Source organism: Phyllostomus discolor, chromosome 4 (genome assembly GCF_004126475.2).
Source record: "Phyllostomus discolor isolate MPI-MPIP mPhyDis1 chromosome 4, mPhyDis1.pri.v3, whole genome shotgun sequence".
Taxonomy (NCBI): Eukaryota; Metazoa; Chordata; class Mammalia; order Chiroptera; family Phyllostomidae; genus Phyllostomus; species Phyllostomus discolor.
This window is the reverse complement of record NC_040906.2, coordinates 148,106,439-148,129,549: the sequence shown is the minus strand read 5'-3', so window position 1 is coordinate 148,129,549 and position 23,111 is coordinate 148,106,439. Positions and strand designations below refer to the sequence as shown.

Here is a 23,111-nt window from a genome sequence, read left to right as displayed (position 1 = left end):
TCCCAAACCACTGTGTACAAAGATAACAAGAAAGCCAGTATTACGACTTTCGAACTGAAGATTAAAAAATTTCATTAGAATTAGTAACACTATGCTAGTTTATTTGCACTGATAGAAATGCCTTCCCTCTATTGATAAGATTATTTCCCTTCCCTTGCTCAGAAATGCCCCTTACCTTCACCTCCTAATTGGAACACTATTTGGGTTTCTGCCTAAATTAGTGCTTGCTGAATAGCTATTCTGTTGGATCTCAAATAAATGCTTGTTGCCTCTCACTTCAGCCTTCATTTTTAGGTTAGCACATTTTTTTGGATATATACTCAGAAGTGGAATTGCTGAGTCTTATGGTGGTTCCATTTATTTTGTTGAGGAATTGCCATTCTACAGATGACTGAGCTATATAACACTACCACCAACAATGCACAGAATTCTAATTCTCCACATCTTCAACACATGTTTTCTGTTTTTTTGATAGTAGCTATTTGGGAAATAGTATCTCATTTATCCCACGGCTGTTTGAGGAGTAGCATCTCATTTTGGTTTAATTTGCATGTCCCTGGCTGTGGAGCCTGGTATGGGGCTAGGACACCTCATGCCTTAGGGGGCGGGGAACTCCATAGCCAAGTAATCCCTCCCATTTCATAACTGCCACACGCGGGTGTGGGTCTTACCCACCCTGTATCTCCACTCTCCCACCAGCTGCGACATGGCTTTTTCTGCATATTCTAAGTCATAGGACTAGTGGTCACCTAGTCTCTGGGCGGTTCTCAGTGACTGTTTTTCTGTAGTTTAGTTGTAAATTTGAAGTCGTCATGACAGGAAGCAAGCACAGCGTTGACCTACTCAGCCATCTTGACTGGAACGGCCCGAAGAGAGATGTTTTACTTCAGAAGTTATATGCTGGGGCAGGACTACCCACCATGACCTGCCCGTTAGGAAATGTGTTTTCCTCCCTCACACTTCCAAACAACCATTCTAACCTGCTCTCTCATTTAATAGTAGATCACATTTAATACTAGTTCAGACTTAATAATAACAAATTTATTGGAAAATAAGACACAACTCCATTTGTCAAATCACAGTAGAATTGGAACCACAGTTAGCTATGGATAAAGAAGTTCAGCAAAAGTCAATGAAAGTGTTCTGTGACAACCAACGCAGATCCCATAGTACCTTTAAAACACCCTCCCCCCCCGCCCCCCACACAGTCCTGCCTTCCTCCCTTTGCCAAGTCAGGCCAGTCAGGGGTACCATATCTCAGGAAAAGAAACAGAAGTCTATAGCTTGGCTAGACTCCTGGTTCCTCCTGGTAATCTGTGCTCAGCTGGGCAGGTCTTCCACAGTCCCCAGCACCATCAGCGGTGTCACCAAGATCTCCAGTTCTTAATCCAAAACCACACGGCACCTCCTCATGGCCCACCAGCGAGAGTCCTTTCACCCCTTCCTGCTTGGTCTCGAATTGTCCTCCCATCTAGTCCTGCATAGTCTTGTGCATTTTTCTCTCCCTCCTCGTGGTGGCCTTTAGTGTAAATCCCAGCTGACCCTCCTCCATAACCCCATTTCCAACTCCTCCCACAATCTGCTACACCTGCCAGCAATCCCATAGCTTCTGCTTTCTTTGGCTGCCATAGTTAGTCTGGGCAGATGTGGACCCCTGGTGTGGAGCAAACTATCACCAAACTCTGGTGCAGGTGCGGTAAGGGGTGCTGCCTCCCGGTTACACCATGGGTCAAAATTATGCATACCTTCTGGCTCCATTCAGGCTGGAAGACTAGTCTGCTGTTATTGATATGCCAAATAACTCTCCATGGCCCTGCTCCATGTCTCCCTTCCCCCAGCCAGGTCAATGCGGATATCCTATAATCCTGGACACCCCAAGTTCTAGACACCATTACAAATTCCCCCTTTGAAGGGCCTTAGGGCCTCCCAGCCCATTACAATACTGCTTGCCTCAATTTCATTTCGCTCTTTTTCTGGAGATTCTTCTTTTTCTTTCATTTTGTGGTTGTTTCATTGTCTCTTCATATTAGTTGTCTCTTTGTGTTTTTTTGTGTGTGTATTAGATAGATCTGCTTTGACTCCCAGTCTTTGTGGGGTGGCTTTATGTGTGAGGTATCCTGTGGGACCCGGTGGTGCCGTCTCCTTGCTCTCCTGAAGCGGATACTCTGGGAATGTCCATTAGGTGGGTTATGTGCCCTCTCCTATTGTAATTGGGTCTTGATTGTCATTAGCCCATTTATTGGTGGGATTTCCCCTCCAGCTGGCTGACCCAGAGGCTCATCCCCAAACACATCTTGAAAGCTGTTGTACAGGTGCTGACAGAACAAAACAAAATCACACACACACACACACACACACACACACAAACCCAAAAAGAAACAAAAATTCACAACAAAAATAACAAAAGAGAAAAAGAGCAGTAAAAGAAAAAGAATATAAGAAGACAAAAAGAAAAAAGACTATGAGATGAGAGAAGGAAGACAAATATTAAGAATAAAGAATAGAAAGAGAAAAATAGCAAAAAAAGAACAAAGGGAGAAAGAATAAAAAATAAGAAAAGGAAAGAAAAAAGGATAAGAAAAAGTAAAATTAGAGTTATGAAGAAAAATAGAGGGGAAAAGAAAAAATAGAAGAAAAATAAAAATTATGAAAAAGAAAAAAGGGAAATAATGGAAAAGAACAAAGTGGAATTTGTTTCGGTAGAGTTTAACACCTGCCAGTTGGGGTCTCTGTTTGGATACGGCTTTGCTGTTGTCTGAAGCTGGTGTAAGCTAATGTCAGATGCTGCTCACGTCTGGCCCTCAGCAGCCTGTTCAAAGCTGCAAGCAATCTGCAGTTTGTGGCTCCTCTGCCAGGCTTGGCTGCACATAGGAGGGGTCAAGCTGCAAGGCCGGCTTTTACCAGCACAGGACCCGGAACTGGGTGAGCAACCATCTCAAGGCACTGCAGGATCTGCCTCTGCCTGCCTCTGTCTGCCTGGGCTTGCCAGCCTGGTGTCAGTCTTAGTCACTGAACTGCTTCTGAAAGGGTTTCTGGAAGATTTGGGAGGAGTGGGCACCTGGATCTCCCATGGTGGGCAGGTGCCATTCTGATTCCAGGGAAGACAGTGGGTGTTCCCGCATACATCTGAGTCTGTCCCGGATTGTTCTCAATTCGGCAGGGCAGAACCCCTAGTAGGTAAGCGGGTGGGGCTCTGCAGCCCAGAGTTTGGGTCTGCTGGAAACCAGGAGGGGTTTCTATCGGCTCTCTGGTGAGGGGGAAGCACCAGTCTGGTTCTTGGGAAAGAGTAAGGAAGGGACGTGCCCCAAAGCCAGTCCATGACACCCCTTGAGTCTACGCATGAGGCTGTCTCCTCCTTTTTAGGAGCAGCCAGGAATCAGCGGCCAGAGGGGAAATAAAGCAGGTCTCCTGCTTTATTTAATCTAATGAAGAACTTAAAACAGGAGGGTAGATGCAAAAGGGAGGCATGTCACCCACTCACTCAGCAGTCCTGAGCCTGGTCCAGTAAGACACCAGGTTCCAAACATCACAAGCAGGACTGATAGAGCAGGGGGAGGGCGGGGCCCTGAAATTCTGTGCATATCACTCTCACTTGCAGGGAAAGAAAGCCTTTGAGCTGTGAATCAATCCCAAGGTCTGGAGAGGGGAGGAGGAGGGGTACCTAAAAGTTGGCTAAAGTATGTAACCCTTGGAGCTCAGATTAGCTGGGTGCCCACTTGCAGCTTCGGGCTCAAGTGTATAGAACAAACTTACTAACAACTTTATTTCTTCTGTACGTGGGGGTTCATACTACCTGGGTCCCTGCCTGTAGTTTTGTGCTCAAGTGTATTTCATAAATAAACTTGCTATCTTATTTCCACTATATGTGTTTGTATCTTGCCTGATTCTCTTGCCAGAAAAGCAAGAACTGAGGAGGGGAACCCCCTGACTCTGGTCTCCCTGGTGCCCTCCTTAGCAGGGGTTAAGATGCAGAGCGAGGGGCGGGGGAGGGAAGATGCAGGGTAGGGTGAGTAGGATTCCAGATGGTGGGGTAAGTGGCACCCCCCTGGGTGGGGTAATTGTTTTTCCCCAGGTTGATTTCTCTGGGAGGGGCTTGCTCTTCTCAAGAAAAATGGCTGATTCCAAACCCAGGGATGACCGCACACAGGGATACCGGCAGCTGCTCCCCCATGTCTCTCCCTAATGCCCCCCACTCTGGACCCTCCTCAGGTGATTCCAATCCACATTGCCCTTCTTTCGCTGGAGCCCAGGGTGAGTGGCTGCAAACAAAAAACTGGTGTTCTGGCTTCTTAAAAAAAAAGAAGTGGCTTTGTCTTCCACGGGCTCTATCTCCCTGTGGACAGAAACCCCATGTCTGGGCTGGGGAGCCCAGTCTGGAGTCCAGGCTTCCTTCCTCTCAGGGTACGGCTCTCACAGCCTGCTCTTCCTCTGTGACCTCAGCCTGCTGCCTGTGGGAGCAGAGCCAGCTCCTTTCATGACCCTGCCCTCCCTACCTGTCTCGAGATGGTTTCTGCCTGTCCTTGTTTAAAAGTCTCCTATTCAGGCAGTCTATAGTTGGTAACTCTGGGTGACTGTTCCCCCACTTTGTTTTAATTCCAGTTTGGTTGTGGGAGGAGGTGTGAGAGTGGTCCTCGTATTCTGCCATCACCTTGTGACACCCCCAATTTATGTACCTTCTGATGAATTTTGCTGTCAACCTAAAACTGTTCTAAAAAATAAACCCTGTTTTTTAAAGAAAAGTCCTAGAAAGATGCCAGTCCTGCTATTTTAAAAAATCTTGGCAGCTAAGCCAATAAAGTATGTTATTTTTCAATAGTATGCATAATGGTGATTGTAGGATTTTTTTAAAATTTTATTTTATTGATTATGCTATTACAGTTGTCCCATTTCACCCCCTTCATTCCCCTTTACCCTGCACACCCTCTCCCACCCACATTCCCCCTCTTTAGTTCATGTCCATGTGTCATAAGTTCTTTAGCTTCTACATTTCCCATACTATTCTTGCCCTTCCCCTGTCTATTTTCTACCTACCAGCTATGCTACTTATTCTCTGTACCTTTCCCCCTCTTTCCTCCTCCCACTCCCCTGTTGCTAACCCTCCATGTGATCTCCATTTCTGTGGTTCTGTTCCTGTTCTAGTTGTTTACTTAGTTCCTTTTGGTTTTTGTTTTAGGTGTGGTTGTTAATAATTGTGAGTTTGCTGTCATTTTACTGTACATGTTTTTTATCTTCTTTTTCTTAGATAAGTCCCTTTAACATTCCATAAAATAAGGGCTTGGTGATAATGAACTCCTTTAACTTGACCTTATCTGAGAAGCACTTTATCTGCCCTTCCATTCTAAATGAGAGCTTTGCTGGATAGAGCAATCTGGGATGTAGGTCCTTGCTTTTCATGACTTGGAATACTTCTTTCCAGCCCCTTCTTGCCTGCAAGGTCTCTTTTGAGAAATCAGCTGACAGTCTGATGGGAACTCCTTTGTAGGCTACTATCTCCTTATCTCTTGCTGCTTCTAGGATTCTCTCCTTCATTTTTACCTTGGCTAATGTAACTATGATGTACCTTGGTGTGTTCCTCCTTGGGTCCAACTTCTTGGGGACTTTCTGAGCTTCCTGGACTTCCTGGAAGTCTATTTCCTTTGCCAGATTGGGGAAGTTCTCCTTTATGATTTGTTCAGATAACTTTTCCACTTGTTGGTCTTCCTCTCCCCCTTCTGGTACCCCTATAATTCGGATGTTGGAACATTTAAAGATGTCCTGGAGGTTCCTAAGACTCTCCTCATTTTTTTGAATTCTTATTTCTTCATTCTTTTCTGTTTGGTTGTTTCTTTCTTCCTTCTGGTCCACTCCATTGATTTGAGTCTTAGTTTTCTTCCCGTCACTATTGGTTCCCTGTGCATTTTCCTTCATTTCACTTAGCATAGCCTTCATTTTTTCATCTAATCTGAGACCAAATTCAACCAATTCTGTGAGCATCCTGATCACCAGTGCTTTGAACTGTACATCTGATAGGTTGGCTATCTCTTTGTCACTTAGTTGTATTTGTTCTGGAACTTTGATCTGTTCTTCTGTTTGCGCCATTTTTTTTTGTCTTGATGCACCTGTTATGTATAGGGAAAGAGCCTTAGGTGTTCACCAGGGCAGGACAACCCACGTCACTGGGTTGTGATGCCATACTGGGGCAGGGGTCATAGAGGGAGCAATGGCCCTTGCTCCTCTCTCTGTCGGATTTCAGTCCCTTCCACCTCTTCCCCCAAGCAAACTGGGCCCCTCTGGTGCTGATTCCCATGTGGGCAGGCTTATGTACGTTCTAGGACTTCGTGGGTCTCTCCAATGAATTCTCCTGGGAGGCTGGAAGTCTCTCCCGACACCTCAGCTCCCACAGGTGTTTTCAACTGGTGTTTTGAGGCTTTATTTCCCAGTGTTGGGACCTTGGGTTGCGAAGTCTGTCTGGCTTCCCAGTTTTGCCTGGTTTATCTGCGTACGAATGTTGGACTGCTCAGTCAGCCAGCTGCCTTGCGCACAGTGCCTCCCTTCACAATTGCCACCTCGCTGGGTCTGCCTGCTACCACCCCGCACCCAGGGTCTGTCAGCCCCCACCTGCTCACGTGGGGTCCATCAGCTGCCACTATTTTTGCTGCCACCCCTCTCTGCCCAGCCACCTGATTCTGCCCCTCCTACCTGTCTGGATGAATGTGTCTATTTTAACTTCTTGGTTGTTGGACTTCCATGCAGTTCAATTTTCTGTCAGTTCTGGTTGTTATTTTGTTTCTAAATTGTTTTTTTTTTTATTTTGGTTGTGCGAGGAGGTGCAGTGTGTCTACCTATGCATCCATCTTGGCCAGAAGTCCTGATTGTAGGATTTTTAATAGAAAGATTTATCCATGTAAATATGAATAACTGGCAGGTAATACAACTAAAAGGTATATATATTTTTTCAAAGTGAAATAAGAATGGGTTTTCTTTGGAAGACTGAAGTTTCTCATATTTTCAGGTGCTTTTAAAGATTTCCCTCTTCTGGGTGGTAGAGAAGTGCTTTCCATGATGTTCCTATTTTTTGACAAAAATTCTTAAAAATGCCAGACTTCAGAGATCTGTTCCTGATGATGGTGTTGCCTCTATGGCTGTGGAAAAACTACTTCTGGGTTACATGAGGAGTCCTTGCTGCAGTATCTGTCTGTGCAGAGAGCAATGAGAGCTGTCTTGAGGAGGTTCCTTTCTCATGAAAGTGGGAAAAGATGTGTGACCAAGCGTGGCCGGAGTCCCACCTGTGCGAAGGGCAGGAAGTGTTTCTTTTCCAACAAAATTCTGCTTGGCAACTTTTCTTTTCTTTATTTAATAAATCATTTAAACAATGTCCAGTCTCTGTAGTTTTTAAAAAGGACTGAAAAAGCATAAGAATTTGTCTTTGGCGACATCAGCAAGCACATAATGAACAGGACAAGGAGGTAGCTTCTTTAAGGAGATGGCCCATAGTTTCCACCCGTTGCCTGCTGAAGGGGAACCTTGAGGTTGCCCATTCTTCAACAATAGGCCTCAGAATGTTAAAAAGAAATGTTGTTTCTCAAACATCACATATTGGACAGAACTATTTCCGGCCTTCCCCCACCCAGTACAAACAGGGAGATTTCAGAATGTCTGTGTCATTATTCTGGGACATTAGACGAGACCTTCAGAAGCCAGAGAATCAGTGTGCTACGCTACCCCAGGAATATGAGTCACACTGGCTAGCAAATCTAAAACTGCCTGTAGTAGATTCAGTCATTATTTAAAAAGAAGTTTATAGGTTAGGCTGCCCCAAAGCTTTTGCAGAAAAAAAGAATTCCATTTGGCTGGAGACAGGTCTGAAATCCAGTGCTCCAGGGATAGAACCGGCCACCCCCTGGATTGGTGATACCTTTGCATTGCTGCTCCCAAGGCTACTAAATGCTTTTGCATTTTTATTGTTACCTTTGAGTCACTCCCTTTCTTTCCACAGGATCAGTTTCCTGGGGATTTTGTCAGGCTGAAGGTTGTCTTTACCATGCCTCTGGAATTTTTCCCATGCTACTGTTATAATTATTAATGTTTCAATTTATGTTTCTAAGCAAAGTTGCCTTTTGTTCTGTAATGAGCTCTTTTTCCCCCCACTGGAAATCCTGAAATTTGGAAGAATGTAGCCATTTGTATGGAAAAAATAGCTGCATATTTATAGCTATTTTTAAAGAAAAAAGACAAATAATACATTTTTAAATTATAAGGAAGGTAACTATTTTAGGAGGACCTTCTATGTGATAAGCCTTGTAGTTGACACTTTATTTTAACCATTTTATTTAATTCTCACAGCAGCCTTTTCAACATTGAAGATTACAAGACACAGAGCAATGAAGCACTTTGTCTAATTCAGGATAGCCAGGTCTGTCTGGATAATAGCTTCACTGACTCAAAATTGAACACATTTTTTAATCTCTTTTGAATGGGAGGCAGAGTGGATTGGAAAGAACACACTGAGACCTTTGGCAAGACTCTTGGTTCCACTGCGGTATAATTTCTCATTTTATGTAAGAAGAAACAATGTAATAATCTATCTTCCAAAGCTTGCAAAACATGTTCTGGAGAGATTATCATTGGTGACATGGTGGTGGGTGATGTAAGCCTAGGGTTGGGGCTTCGTTTAGGACAGTGGGAGAAAGGGAAGCCACAGCCCGTTCCTAGAATCATTGACAGGGAGGTGGCTGAAGAAGTGGTAGGTAGTAACTGGAGCTCAAGAGCCATTTCTGTGGGGAGCTGAGGCCCCATTCACTCCTATTCAAGGACACTGGGCTGATAGGTAAGGAAGACTGACATTAGCATGACTAAGCTCCCCCTTTCCTTTGCAGAATAGTTAACATAGATCTTCAAGGGCAGCCATAGCATCCTGTAATGTCCATCATATCCCTTCCATGTGCCTAGCATTGTATACCATCCTCTTCAATCTCGTTTTGATTGTCACAACAACCCTACAAATACTTTTGTTGTCTTTTTTCAGAGAGGGCAACTGAGGATTTGAGAGTCTAAGTGTCTTGTTCAAGATTGTAGAACTGGTGAGCAAAGAACAATCCTGCTTTTGATTACTAACACATTTGTACCTCTTCCGTAGGCTCTTGTGTTTTCACAAAATCGTGAACCTGGATTTCACTTAGCTGAGAGGCTTTCATGTTGAGAAGCTTAAAATAGGTCAGGAATGCTCTGAGAAACTTAATCCCATTTTCATCAGAATTATTAATGCAAGATTAACCTGATTTTATTGTTTCAGACCTTTCCCCTTCAAGCTGTCCCCGAACCAACCTCCAGAGAGTTACACTTTCATTGTGCCTGTCAGCTCAAGCCTTAAAAAGAGTGTGATAAATCTTACATGCTCATGACATATAATTCTTTTTGAATTCTGTTTGATAGTATTTTGTTGAGAATTTTTATGTTTATATTTATAAAGGATATTGGTTTGTAGTTTTCTTATTTTGTCATGTCTCTGGTTGAGAAATATGGGTAATATTGACCTTTTAGATTGACTTGAGAAGTTTTCTACCTTCTTTTATTTTTTAGAAGGATTGGCGTTCCTCTTTAAACATTTGGGAGAACTAACCAGTGTAGCTATCTGGGCCTGAACTTTTCCTCATGGGAAGATTTTATATTAGAAATTCAATCTCTTTACTTCTTGAAAGTCTATTCAGATTTTCTATTTCATTTTATTGAATTAGTTTTAGTAGTTTGTGTCTTACTAGGAATGTGCCATTTCATCCAGGTTATCTGATTTGTTGACATACAAATGTTCATAGTATTTACTTACACTTTTTAAAATGTTTTTTATAAAGTTGGTAGTAATGTCCCCTCTTTCATTCCAGATTTAGGTATTTAATTTGAAGCTTTTTTCTTCTTGATCAGTCTATCTAATGGTTTGTCCACTTTGTGGATTTTTAAAAAGAACCAACGAACAATTTTTTTCTATTATTTTTCTCTTCTCTATTTTATTTGTTTCTATTATACTTCTCATTATTTTCTTTCTGCTTGCTTTAGGCTTAGTTTGCTCTTATTTTTCTAGTTTCTTTAGTCAAGATATTAGGTTGTTGACTTAATACATTTACAGTTATCAATTTCCCTTTAAACACAGGCTTCACTACATCCCATTTTTGGTATGTTTTATTTTCATTCATCTCAGAGTACTTTTTAATTTTTCTTTTGATTTCTATAGGACTATAATACTTAACCTCCACATATATGTGAGTTTCCCAAAGTTTCTTTCTTTTTTTGAAAAATTGTTAATTTTTAAATTTTGTATTTTTCCATTATCATTTATCCATTTGATCTTTTTTTATTTGTAATTTTAGTCCATTATGGTTGGAAATCTTTGTATAATTTAATTTAAATCTTTGTTAATTGCTGCATAATTTGTATAATTTGTTATTTTATTTAAAATTTTTAAAATTTGTATAATTTAAATCTTTGTTAATTTATGGAGGTTTGTCTTATAGCTGAGTAATTGCCTATCCAGAAGAATGTTTTTTGCATATACTTGAAAAGAATTTATATCCTGTGGCAGTTGGGTGAATGCTGGTTAGATGCCTATTATTTCTAGTCAATTTATAATGTTGTTCAGGTCTTCTATTTCCTTTTTAATCTTCTACCTAGTTGTCCCATCCATTATTGAAAGTAAAATATAGAAGCCTATAATTGTTGTTGAATGACCATTTCTTCTTGCAATTCTGTCAGTTTTTACTTCATGAATTTTTAGGTTCTGTAGTTATGTGCATATGTCAGTATGTTCATAATTGTCATTTATCTCTGATGGATATTTTTGTGTATCATTATAAAATGTTCTTTTGTCTTAAAGCTTTTTTGGTCCGATATTAGTATACTATTCCAGCTGTTTTTTAGTTACTTTATCCATTATGTCTCTTTTCTTATCCTTTTATTTTCAACTTATTTTTGTCTTTGAATCTAAAGTGTGTCCCTTGTAGATACTGCCACAGTACTTTGAACATGTTATCCCAATGTCTTCTGGCCTCCATGCTTTCTGATAAAGAGTCAGCTATTAATCTTATGGCAGATCCTGCTTATGTAATGAATCACTCCTCTCCTTGCTTTCAAGACTCTCTGTTTTATTTTTCGGTAGGTTGACTATGATATGTCAAGTGTGGATCTCTTTGAGTTTATTGAGCTTCTTGGATGTGTGGATCTTTGGTTTTCATCAAATTTGGAAAGTTTTGTTTGTTCATTATTTTTTCAAATATTCTTTCTGTTCTCTCTCTTTTTTGGGGGGGCTCCTATTGTGTGAATGTTGTTATACATAATTATGTCTGACAGGTCTCTGAGGAACTGTTCATTTTTGTTTATTCCTTTTTCTTTCTGACTGAATAATCTCTATTAACCTATCTTCAAGTTTGTTGATTCTTTGTTCAACCAGCTCAAATCTATTATTAAGCCCCTCTATTGATTTTTCTTTTCAGCTATTTTCCCTTTCTACTTTAGAATTTTTGTTCATTCTTTTATTTATTTATTTTAAATAAGTTCTCCTTATTAGTACTATTTATCTGGTGAGAAATTGTTCTCATATGTTCCTTTACTTTCTTAGACATTATTTCCTTTAATTCTATGAATGTATTTATGAATCTATAGCTCACTGAAAGTTTTTGTCTAATAAGTCTGACATTTGGGCCCCTTTAGGGACAGTTTTTATTCACTGCTTTTTATCTCCTGTGTATGGACCATACTTTCCTATTTTTTTTTTACATCTTATACTTTCTTTGTTATATGGTACATTTAAAATAATATAATGTGGCAACTCTGAAAATTGGACTACCCTATTCACCCACAGTTTGTTGTTCTATTTGTGATTGTGGTTATTATTGTTGTTGCTGTTTGTTTAGTAACTTTCCTGAACTAGTTCTATAAAATCAGTATTCTTTGTTGTGTATGGCCACTGAAGTCTCTGCTCAGTTAACTTAGTAATCAGCTAGTAACTGGACAGACATGTCCTTAAATGCTTTGAGCCAGTAAGTCTCCCAGCCTTTGCAGAGGGGCTTCTCTGGGCGTGTTGTGATGTAATTTATGTGTGTTGATGGGCAGTATAGAACTCTACCTTAGCTTTCACTTTATGCTTGTGCAGAATCTCAAGGCTATCCAGAGGTGAAAAAATATGGACCTTCTCAGATATTTCCTGGGCATACTCAGAGCCCTGTACATGTGTGTGACTTTTAAAGTTCTTAGGAATATATAGAGTTTTTCAGAGTTCTCTATGGGCTTTTTATTCATTAGCTTTTCTTTTAAAATAGTTTTGATCAGCTTCTTATTTGCTCAACTGATATTGCTATGTTAGGCAGCTGTAATGTTAAATAATTGTCTTGGATTGTTTTTGACAAGCACTGTGGGGAAAAGGATAGTATACTGGGCAAGTGCTGAGTCAGGTCAAATAAAGACAAGCCTTGTGAGTGGAGGTCTCCAAGGAGCTGCCAGACAGGTCATTTAATGACAATTCTTCAGGAATAGAAATGTTTGGGGAGTGCAAAACCTGTATCATTATCCCCAGTAACTCCTTTCATCACTGGTATTAACAGCTGCTGTGATTATAAGACTATTGGGTTTCAAGACTATCATGAGGCAAATTAAATTTCAAAATGCTTTCTTTTGTCACAGAGATTCAGCCATTTTTCTTGAGGAAACTAGAAAACATTGAGTGTTGCAAGCCTTTGATTAATTGCCAGAATTTTGAAGTTGATTTTGACATTTTTTGCTGATTTTCTTTTTATTTTTTTAGAGAAGCACATTTGGGAGGGGCTTTTCCCAGCTATTTTGGAAGCTTCTCAAGATCTCTCTCTCTCTCTTTTTTCCTTTCCTTTTTTTTTTTTTTTTAGCAAAAAGCAATAATACTACATCTCTCCAGCAGAGAAACAAATTCCCTACTTCATTTTCTTTCTACTCTCCATGTCTATTATTCAATTTTGATTACAATATCTGTCTTTGAAAAGAGTCATGTGGTTTTCTGATTCTTCTGTCAATCCCTTAAGTCCTCAAGAATAAGGGGTTTGTGATGTCCTATCTTTAAGTCCACACTTTTCCTTAACCAAGGTGGGCTAGGGCCTCGATTAAAAGAGTGCTCCCAACATTAGCAGCACAGACTTGGCTAGAGGGAAACTCTGAAATGCAGAATCTCAGGCTTCACCTTAGAACTGAATCAGAACCTGAATTTTAATGACATCCACTGGTCTTGCATGTGCACATTAAAATTCTAGAGAATTTCATGCTTTAAATCACAACATTTAATTTAGTTATAAATGTCCTTCAAATCATGTGTTCCTTATTAATCTTGCCATTTTAAAAAAAGGAATTGAACCTTTTATTAAAATTTAACAAAAAGTAAGTTTTATAAGACATTGAATATAGTGTAAAATTGCCACCACTTTTCTGAGGCTAAAATTACAGCTGGGCCTTGCCCCTGACCACATTCTGACATCATCCTTTCTTTCATGTCCCCTTCCTTCCTCATCCTCCCTCCTACTGCTCAGGAACTGATTAGGACCCAAGGACTTAGGCTCCAAAGATCTGAGGGACATGGTTACAACCCCACTGGACTTCGAAGTCAAATATAATAACAATGTATTTGTCTGTATGTTTTTCTGTGAAGCTCATGCTTGAGCTCAAGCCAGTAGGCAGTGGTGCAGACCTCATGTTGGACATCAAGTGAGAAAAACAAGCAGCACAGTTTTTTCCTTTTTGCAGCCTAGCAACTCCAGGAAACCTTAAGAAGCAGAGAGCAAGGGTAGACCCCAAGCTGGTAGCCACTGAAGATCTTAAAGGGATAGGATTGGGCCCAAGTCCAGCCAATGGTATGAGGCACCTTAGCAATTAGGACTTTTCAGATGTAATTCATCAGAATTTATTATATGCTTGTCATGCCAAACTGTAAGAATCTTTCTTGAGGGAATTGTCTTATGTCTGAAAATATGACAAGTATTCTAGATTTCCCAGGATATTGCATTTTATTTTTGTAGATCCAATAACTCTGGGTTTATCTCTGGCAAGGGAGAATTTCAGACTAAGCCGGAAGAAGTAGATGGACTATGGCAGCCCATTCTTGCAGGCCTTTCCAGTAACCCAATCAGGCAGCTTAACCATATATGGCATTGGGAGCACTTCAGCAAAGATGTAAATCCTGCTTATCTCAAAAAATTGCTGATTCTTGGTCTAATCAATAACCTGGATGAAAATGAACCTTCATGTTGATAAAGCCTGGCATGAAAATTCTACCCAATTGATATGCACTTGAGAAATCAGCAATGCCTTGTTTCAACAGACATCTGAAAAGTTCTGAGGGCAGGTTTTGACTAAGTTAACTCCTTTAACTTATTACCAATTAGGTAGGCATTTCTTGGGTTGTTTTATAGTCATATCTCTCTGGATTTAGGGGATTGCCTTGGACTGGATTAGGCCTTCTGTCCATTAATGTCACTAACTGGATCCCTGAGACAGCATTCCAGATACTGCATCAGGCTGCTCCAGGTACAGCTTTTCTCCTCCTCTCTCCCCTCTCTTTCCTTTTCTTGTCTTCCACCTCTCTACTTTGTATTTCTCTGTGGCCTATGGCTGGGAGCCCCACTAACACTAATCAATCCATTGTCCAATAGATGTCTTCCATGCACCAGGCAACATGCTGGGAGCTGTGGAGGATACAACAATGAACACAACATATGTTTGTCTTTGATGAACTTACTCATTCACTAGAGAAGCAAGCATACTCAAACGTAAGGATGATCCCACACTGGGAATACTTTGCTATAAATATAAGCACAGTATAAATACAAGAAATTCAGGCAAGGGAGAAATTACCATTGTCTCAGACAGTCAGGGGAAATGACTTTCCAGGGTTGGCGAGACTTGAAAAAATAATAAGTTAGCAGCTAAGATACATTGATGTTTCCTCAAGAAAAACAAACAAATGCTGTTGAGCCCTGGACTTGTTCTTCTGGACCTATAAGTTAAAAAAGTTCTTTGTAGTCCAAAGTGAAATAGTAAATTTCTGAAGCAGATTTTGATTATGTTCAGAGTTGTTTTCAATATAATATCTACAGAATAAATATTATCTATAAGTATTAATAATTTTCATGGCAATTTGAGTATCTAAACAAATTTCGAAGCATATGCTAATTCACTTGAACTTGGAAGAAACATCCTCTCTAAAGTCCAAGTTAGTTGTGTAACTGAATCTACTGTTCCCTCTTATCTACACAAATTGAAAGTTGTGACCACTGAAATGTATTCAATTAAAATATCAGAAATGACTATGGATTAGCTGCATATCTTCCTATTAAGACTTGGACCTGGTGTCAAATCAGAGCAGCTGTGTTCTACCATAACAGCCCCCCAGACACAAGAGTAGATATTGTGGCAGGCTCCAGTCCAACCATTTCATTATCACAGGGCTGTGAAGGGTTTCTTTAAAAGCCGGTCATCAGCCTTTGCCTTTCTGTGTTAGTATTGGCACAACCTCTGTATCTTAGAAGTGGGAGTCAAGTGCGAACTTTTCTTCACCTTGCCCTTTCTTCTTCCAACCCTGACTTTATTTAGTTTGTTTTGACAATTGATTTGCTTCCTCATGCACAAGCCTCCCTTTCCTGAAAGGAAGAGAAGGCTAGAACGTCAAGCACTTCACTCTTCACCATAAGTTCATGGCTGTTTTCCCTGCTCTTGCCAAGGTTGTCTACTGATGCACACAGCTACTGGCACAGTTACATTTGTTTAGGTTTATCTCTGATAACATGGTCACCCAAACTATCCATTTTGACACCTATACTTGGTATTATTCCTGCATCTGAGGTCCTCAGGAAAAAGAAACATCTTTTATAACAGTTATTTTCTTTTTCTTACCATACTAGCATCATAATCAAATCAGGAAAAACCTTTCTGGTGATAAATTCTGTCATAGATAAGTGTCAGACTCACAGAAATGGCTGGTGTGATAGAAGGTCACAGAAGAGAGGTGCTACCGCCTGTTGGTCTGCATTCTGTGTTTCCTGGAAGGCTGCAAAGCCCCACCTGCAATTTGCAGCAATTTTCCACCTCAAGACCAGAAGGGTCATCCTGTGTTTAGTTAACCTAATCTCTTAATATATATGGATTTTAAATTGCCTACAAGTGAGTAACACACTACAACTCTTTATTAATTTATATTGGGAAGCTTGATTTAATTTGCCAAAGTTAATATTTTTTTCCCTTTTGGTCCCTCAGTGCTGTTTTGTTCATGGCAGCTGCTGACTAAGGTGTAGGGTGTTAGTGTCCGTCAGCATAGATTCTGTCAACCAAGGATGATTTTCTGGCTCAAGGATTTGGAAAATTTTCTAAGTAATCTGGAAGGGAAAGCTGTGTTCCCTTGGACCTCTGTTTCACCTTGCCTTTCTTGCCGAGTGTTGCTTTGGATGACTCTGCTGACCAAAGATGATTTTAGAGTTCAAGGGTTCAGAAAACTTTGTAAGTAATCTGGGAGGGAAAGCTATGTTCTCTTGGACCTCTGAGTTTTACCTTGCTTTTCTTGTCCAGTGTTGCTTTATCTCCTTGTGAATTCTGCTGAATAATATGATTGTTTATCTTTAGTGCTCTCCTCCCTACTTCAACCATTTTCCTCCTTGTTTGGTGAATAAATAATGTTTCACATTTTCCTGAGGTCAACGCCAGGAACCTCCGCAGCAAAAAGCACCAAAACAGACTTTTCACTGAAGTCCTTAAAACATAACCTGAAGTGGACTAAAGTTTTAAAGCTGAGTACAAAAAGAGTTTGACTACAATTTCTTGTTGCCTAGATGTGGAGTTTTGCTTGATTTTCTGATTGTGTGTGTGTGTGCATGTGAGAGAGGGAGAAGGGTGGGGGAAGAAAGAGAGGAAGAGAGAGAGAGAGACTAAATGTCTCTGTGTATCGGTTCTGTCTTTTATACTCTATTTGCATTCATTCATTCATTCATTCTCCCTCTCCTTTACATGTTTCAATGTAATTTTTTTCTATTACTCCTGCCACTAAAACACAATCAAAACTGATGGTCAGGTAGTCCACAGAGGTATGACTGTGATGATTGTCAAATATGGAAATACTCTGAACCTGATGATAAATAACTGTTGCCTCAAACCACATCTGAGTGGTCCTCTGCTGCCAATGGATCCCCCAGACGTCTCCCAAACCAGAGTTCATACCTGGCATAGCTGGGAGCGAGCCTCTGGGATTCTACTTCGATGTACCTCTCCTTGTACTCATTCTGTTTAGTTAGTGTCATCTAGGCTATGCCAGTAATTACATTATTTTGATTATCACCTCCTCTAAACACAAGCACCTAACTCACAGAGTACATGGGTATTCAGCCAATCTTGGTTCTGAAATTCAGTCAAGATCTGTGAAGGAAGCCCAAGAAATCCCTGAACAGTGAGAACAGATTCCACAAAGTTCAGGCACTAATGATCACCTGCTTTCCTCATTGTTTGTGATAATTTAGATGGTCACAATATGGACCCAGCTATCTGGCTGAAGTGGGAGCTTCCTATCACTAAAGCAGACTTGAATATCTTCCAAGGCCCTTTCCAAGCAAATGATATTTAAAAATTAGTAAACATTGCAAATTCTCCCACAAAGGGCATAACTTGAATGTCACATGAAATACATAAGAGCTAAAAAGTAAAGAACCAGGTACTACCTTAAGGTCTCTGTTTGCCTGTTCTTGGTTTAGACATCTGGTGGCTGCAAGATTCAGCTCGATATAGTGTAAGCCTGTCATTTTGGGACTTTATGCTGGAGCATGGCTTATCCAATGCAACCAAGAGGATGTGGGATGAAATGACAAGCATGTGTGGGGGTATCAGGATGTTGGGGAGGGAAGTGGTTTGATTTCGGGAACAAGCAGTTGAACTTTCTATGTACAGTGATGAAAATGAAAGGATTTATCTGTGGGTAAAACCAAAACGGAAGGAATCTCCAGTCTCCTGAAATGGATGAGGCCACCACTGCTACAAGCCACTCCAGAGGGACATAAACTCTGCAGAGTATGGCATCCAGGGGAAGTGGCTCTGGTAGCCAAAGCTTGTCCTCTGAAGAAGGTTGCAGGTGAGCTGTTGGGAGTGAAGGAAACAGAAGCAGAGGGTCTGGGTGGAATGTCAGTACGGCTGCTGCAGTGACTTCTCGAAAGTTAGCTAACTTGAACATAACTTCTGTTTTCTCCTTTGTGAAATGGGATGATAATACTTTCCCCTGTACCTTTCTTAGCCTTTGTAAGTTATGTGGTTGGTTGTGATAAGTGTCAGTAATGATTTCTGCTAGGAGTCTGGGAAGCAAAGTGGGTCCTGGAAAAGGGAAACACCCCGGGGGTCTGCAGCCACGAGGCTCCTGGCTGCCCACATACTCTCTGATCATATCCGGCTGGGTTGTATACCTTTCTTAAATTAAAAAAATCAAATCCCAAGAAAGCTGAAAGATTACAATAATTAACATCCATATCCTTCCCTCTTAGATTCACCAGCTATTCTCATACACACACACACACACACACACACACAGACACACACACACTTTTATAAGCCATCTGAAAGCAGTATGCTGGTGTTGTGATACTTCACTTCTATATGATTCTGAGTAACGCACAAAGACATTTGTCACTTTTCTATTCAGTAATCCTATTTCCATATCTAAGGAAACAAAATTCAGTGATATTCAACATCTAATCGATCATAAAATTTCTAAATTGTTTCTGGAATGTTGTCAGAGTCAAGGTTAATGCATTGCATTTGCCTGCTGTTTCTTTCACAGACTTTAGCACAGCCTTCCTATCTCCTGTTCTTTCTTATTGACTCTATGACACACCCAGGGCAAATGTCCTGCAAAGCACTTTGTGCATTCCTGTCACTCTTTCCTTGTTACACTGTGTTTCTGAGTCAGCCCTTCTAGCCCTGGTCTGTGGGTCATGGGGTTAGCTTTGGTGCTGTAACCTGAGGACCTTGCTAAATGCTCTGGGTTTGCACTTACAGAACTAAGGGTAAATTTTTGCACAGTGTGTGCCTCCAAAGGACTCTGGTTCTCTCAATTCCTATTCACCACCACCTAAACCTATGTTACTACAAATCAGTCATATTGCTACAACCATGACCGCTGGATCAGTTCTATAATGTGAGCAGAAAAGGGTTTTCATTTTTCATCTGCAGTGATAGTGTGGTTTCATTCTCAAGCACCAAAAGTAAAGTGGGGGTTTGAAATAAAGATTGAAAGAGGGATTTGTTGTTTCTGGCTTGAGTATATGTGAAAAAAATCTTCTTCCCTTACAGCTTGCCCATAGCAGACTAAATACACCGTAGGCTGTAAATAAGGCTAAGACTTTGAGTTGTGAATATTGAAGAGTGGAGACGGCAGAAAAACTGGGTTATAACTGCCACAAGCTTCTCTAACATTTACATAGCTCCTCTTATTTCCCCAGGGATCTATAATCATGGAGACCAAAGGGATCGTTTTGCAGATGAGGAGATAAGTCCTAGAGAGACAAAGTGATCTGCCCAATGCCACCCAGCTCATTGGTGGGCCGACCTGAGATTTAAGTGCATCTCCTAAATCCAGCCCTCTGTTTTGTCTGTTGTACACAACAGATAGAGTCACTGGATTTGTATTTAGATGCCTGAGAAAATAGTTTGAAATGGCAAGTGCTAGAGAAGAGAACACAATTAATTTAGTAGATGTGAGAGACTCTCACAATAGTTAAAATGAGAGGAATGTTCTTCTCCCCTATTCTTGAATCTTCAAACGTGACAAAGATGGCATTCTCTATGAAAGGACAGAGCACTTTGCTTCTTGAAAATTCTTTCCATTCTGGTCTGCCAAAATCATAGTTTTTTGACCTTTGGAGTTTGAGTCAAGATACTATGTATTTGGGGATAGGAAACTTTCTTGGGTTGTTGTAATGAAGGGATTAGTTGTTTTGGAATTGCAAACAGAATCACTTTTGAAACGATGTGTTTTTCATAGGCACTTTCCTTCTGAAGTTATTTTGCAAAAATCTTTCTCTTCCTCCTCCACAGACATATAAATATCCTTTGCAATTACCAGGTGTCTGTCTCCACCTGTCTATTACAGAGGGAGTTTTCAGAAGTCCCAATTATATACCAAATTTCAGATCATGGCCTAGATTGTACTTTGATCTTAAAAATAGAATTTAAGGTATTTTTTCTCAACCAAGTTGCAAATATTCCGAGGTTTTATTTTTTGTGCATAAAATATATTTGTTCAATGGGTCTCTTTTTTTTCAGTTAAAAAAAGTATCTTCAGTTCCCTACAGAAAGGAAGGAAGGAAGGAGAGAAAGAAGGAAGGAAAGAAGAAAAAAGAAAAAATAATTGTCGACCACCTACGCTTAGTCACAGTTTAATATTTTGGCCAATTATTTAGGCTGTGAATTTTTCAAGCTCTTTTCAATGTTTATGAAAATCTTCAGGAGCAATGAAGAAAGGAAATCAGTAAGTTACACATCTTTACCAGTTAGATGTTTTGGCTGTGAATAGCAGAAACAAACAAATAAACCTTCAGGCTGCTTTATTTTTATTTTTATTATTTTATTTTATTTTAATCATTGTTCAAGAACAATTTTTTATCTTTTACTCCCATCCCTGGCCACCCACCCAGCCCTCACCACATCCCTCCCATTTCCATCCACCGCTGGTTTTTGTCCATGTGTCCTTTATATTTGTTCCTGTAAACCCTACCCCTTTTCCCCTGAAATTCCATCCCCCTCCCCTCTGACACTGTCAGCCTGCTCTCTATTTCAGTGTCTTTGGTTATATTTTGCTTGTTTCTTTGTTTTGTTGATTAGGTTCCTGTTAAAAGGTGAGAACATATGGTATTTGTTTTTCACTGCCTGGCTTATTTCACTTAGCATAATGCTTTCCAGCTCCATCCATGCTGTTGCAAAGGGTAGGAGCTCCTTCTTTCTTTCTGCTGCATAGAATTCCATTGTGTAAATGGTACCATAGTTTTTGATCCACTCACGTACTGATGGGCACCTAGGTTGCTTCCAACACTTGGCTATTGTAAATTGTGCTGCTATGAACATTGGGGTGCATAGGTTCTTTTGGATCGGTGTTTCAGGGTTCTTAGGATATAGTCCCATGAGTGGAATTTCTGGGTCAAAAGGCAGTTCCATTTTAGTTTTCTGAGAAAATTTCATACTGTTTTCCATAGGGTTGTATCAGTCTGCAGTCCCACCAACAGTGCACTAGGGTCCTATTGTTCTCCACAACCGCTCTAACACTTGTTATTTGTTGCTTTATAATGGCCATTTGGACTGGTGTAAAGTGGTATTAATTTGCATCTCTCTGATAGCTAGCGATATTGAGCATCTTTTCACGTGTCTCTGGATCCTCTGTATGTCCTCCTTGGAGAAGTGTCTGTTCAAGTCCCTCACCCATTTTTTAATTGGGTTGCTTGTCTTCTTAGAGTGGAGTCTTGTAAGTTTTTTGTATATTTTGGAGATTGAACCCTTGTCTGAGGTATCATTGGCAAATATGTTTTCCCATACAGTGGTTCTCTTTTTATTTTAAATACTATTTCTTTATCTGTGCAGAAGCTTTAGTTTGATGAGATCCCATTTGTTTATTCTTTCCTTTATGTCCCTTGCTCTAGGAGACATGTCGTAAAAAAGTTTCTGTTGAATATCAGAGAGTTTTCCTGCCTACGTTCTCTTGTAGGACTTTAAATGGTTCATGGTTATATTTAAGTCTTTATATCCACCTTGAATTTATTTTTGTATAAGGTGTAAGTTAGTGCTCGAGTTTCTTTTTTCGTTTTCTTTTTCTTTTTTTTTGGCACATAGCTGTCCAGTTCTCCCAACATCATTTGTTGAAGAAGGCTATTTTTACTCCATTTATGTTGCTGCGCCCCTTTGGGTCGAATAGTAATTGACCGGAGATGCTTGGGTTTATTTCTGGGCTCTGTGTTCTGTTCCATTGGTCCATGTGTCTGTTATTATGCCAGTACCAGGCTGTTTTGATTACAGTGGCCTTGTAATAGAGTTTGGTATCAGATATTGTGATCCCTTCTACTTTGCTCTTCTTTTTCAAAATTGCAGCAGCTACTCAAGGTTGTTTATGGTTCCATATAAGTTTTTGAAGTGTTTGATCTATGTCTGTGAAATATGCCATTGGTACTTTAATAGGTATTGCATTGATTCTGTACATTGCTTTGGGTAGTATGGACATTTTGATGATGTTAATTCCTCCGATCCATGAACACGGTATATGTTTTCATTTGTTTGTGTCCTCCTTGATTTCTTTCTTCAGTGTTGTGTAGTTTTCTGCATACAGGTCTTTTACCTCCTTGGTTAGATTTATTCCTAGGTATTTTCTTTTTCTTTTTGCTATATCGAATGAAATTTTTTTTCTTGACTTCTGCTTCTGCTGTTTCATTGTTGGTATACAAAAATGCCTTTGATTTCTGGATATTGACTTTGTATTCCGCTGTTTTGCCAAATTCATTTATTAAGTCAAGCAGTTTTTTGGCGGAGTTATAGGATTTTCTATGTACACTATCATGTCATCTGCAAACAATGACAGTTTTCTTTCCTCCTTTCTGATTTAGATGCCTTTTATTTCCTTTTCTTGTCTGATTGCTGTGGCTAAAACTTCCAATAGTATTTTGAATAGAAGTGGTGAAAATGGACAACCTTGTCTTATTCCTGATCTCAGTGGAAAAGATTTTAGTTTTTGCCCATTGAGTATGATGTTGGCTGTAGGTCTCGCATATGTGACCTTTATTATGTTGAGGAGCGCTCCCTCTACTCCCACTTTGCTGAGTGTTTTTAATCATCATTGGGTGCTGTACCTTATCAAATGCTTTTTCCTCATCTATTGATATGATCATGTGATTTTTGTCTTTGCTTTTGTTTATGTAATGTATTACATTTACTGATTTGTGAATATTGAACCATCCTTGCATCCCTGGGATGAATCCCACTTGGTCATGGTGTATGATCTTTTTAATGTATTGTTGGATGCAGTTTGCCAATATTTTGTTGAGGATTTTAGCATCAATGTTCATCAGTGATATTGGCCTGAAGTTTTCTTTCTTTGTTGTGTCTTTATCTGGTTTTGGGATTAG

The 23,111-nt window shown here is 40.1% G+C and overlaps 1 long non-coding RNA gene across 1 annotated transcript; it reads right to left on the bottom strand.

Annotated features, from left to right (window-relative positions):
- Positions 1-470: 470 nt before the first annotated feature.
- On the bottom strand, positions 471-700 carry LOC118500263. Its single transcript, XR_004902815.1, has 2 exons — positions 614-700; positions 471-580 (listed from the first exon to the last, which is right to left on the bottom strand). It is a non-coding gene; the product is annotated as an uncharacterized LOC118500263 (long non-coding RNA).
- Between the last annotated feature and the right edge of the window lie 22,411 nt (positions 701-23,111).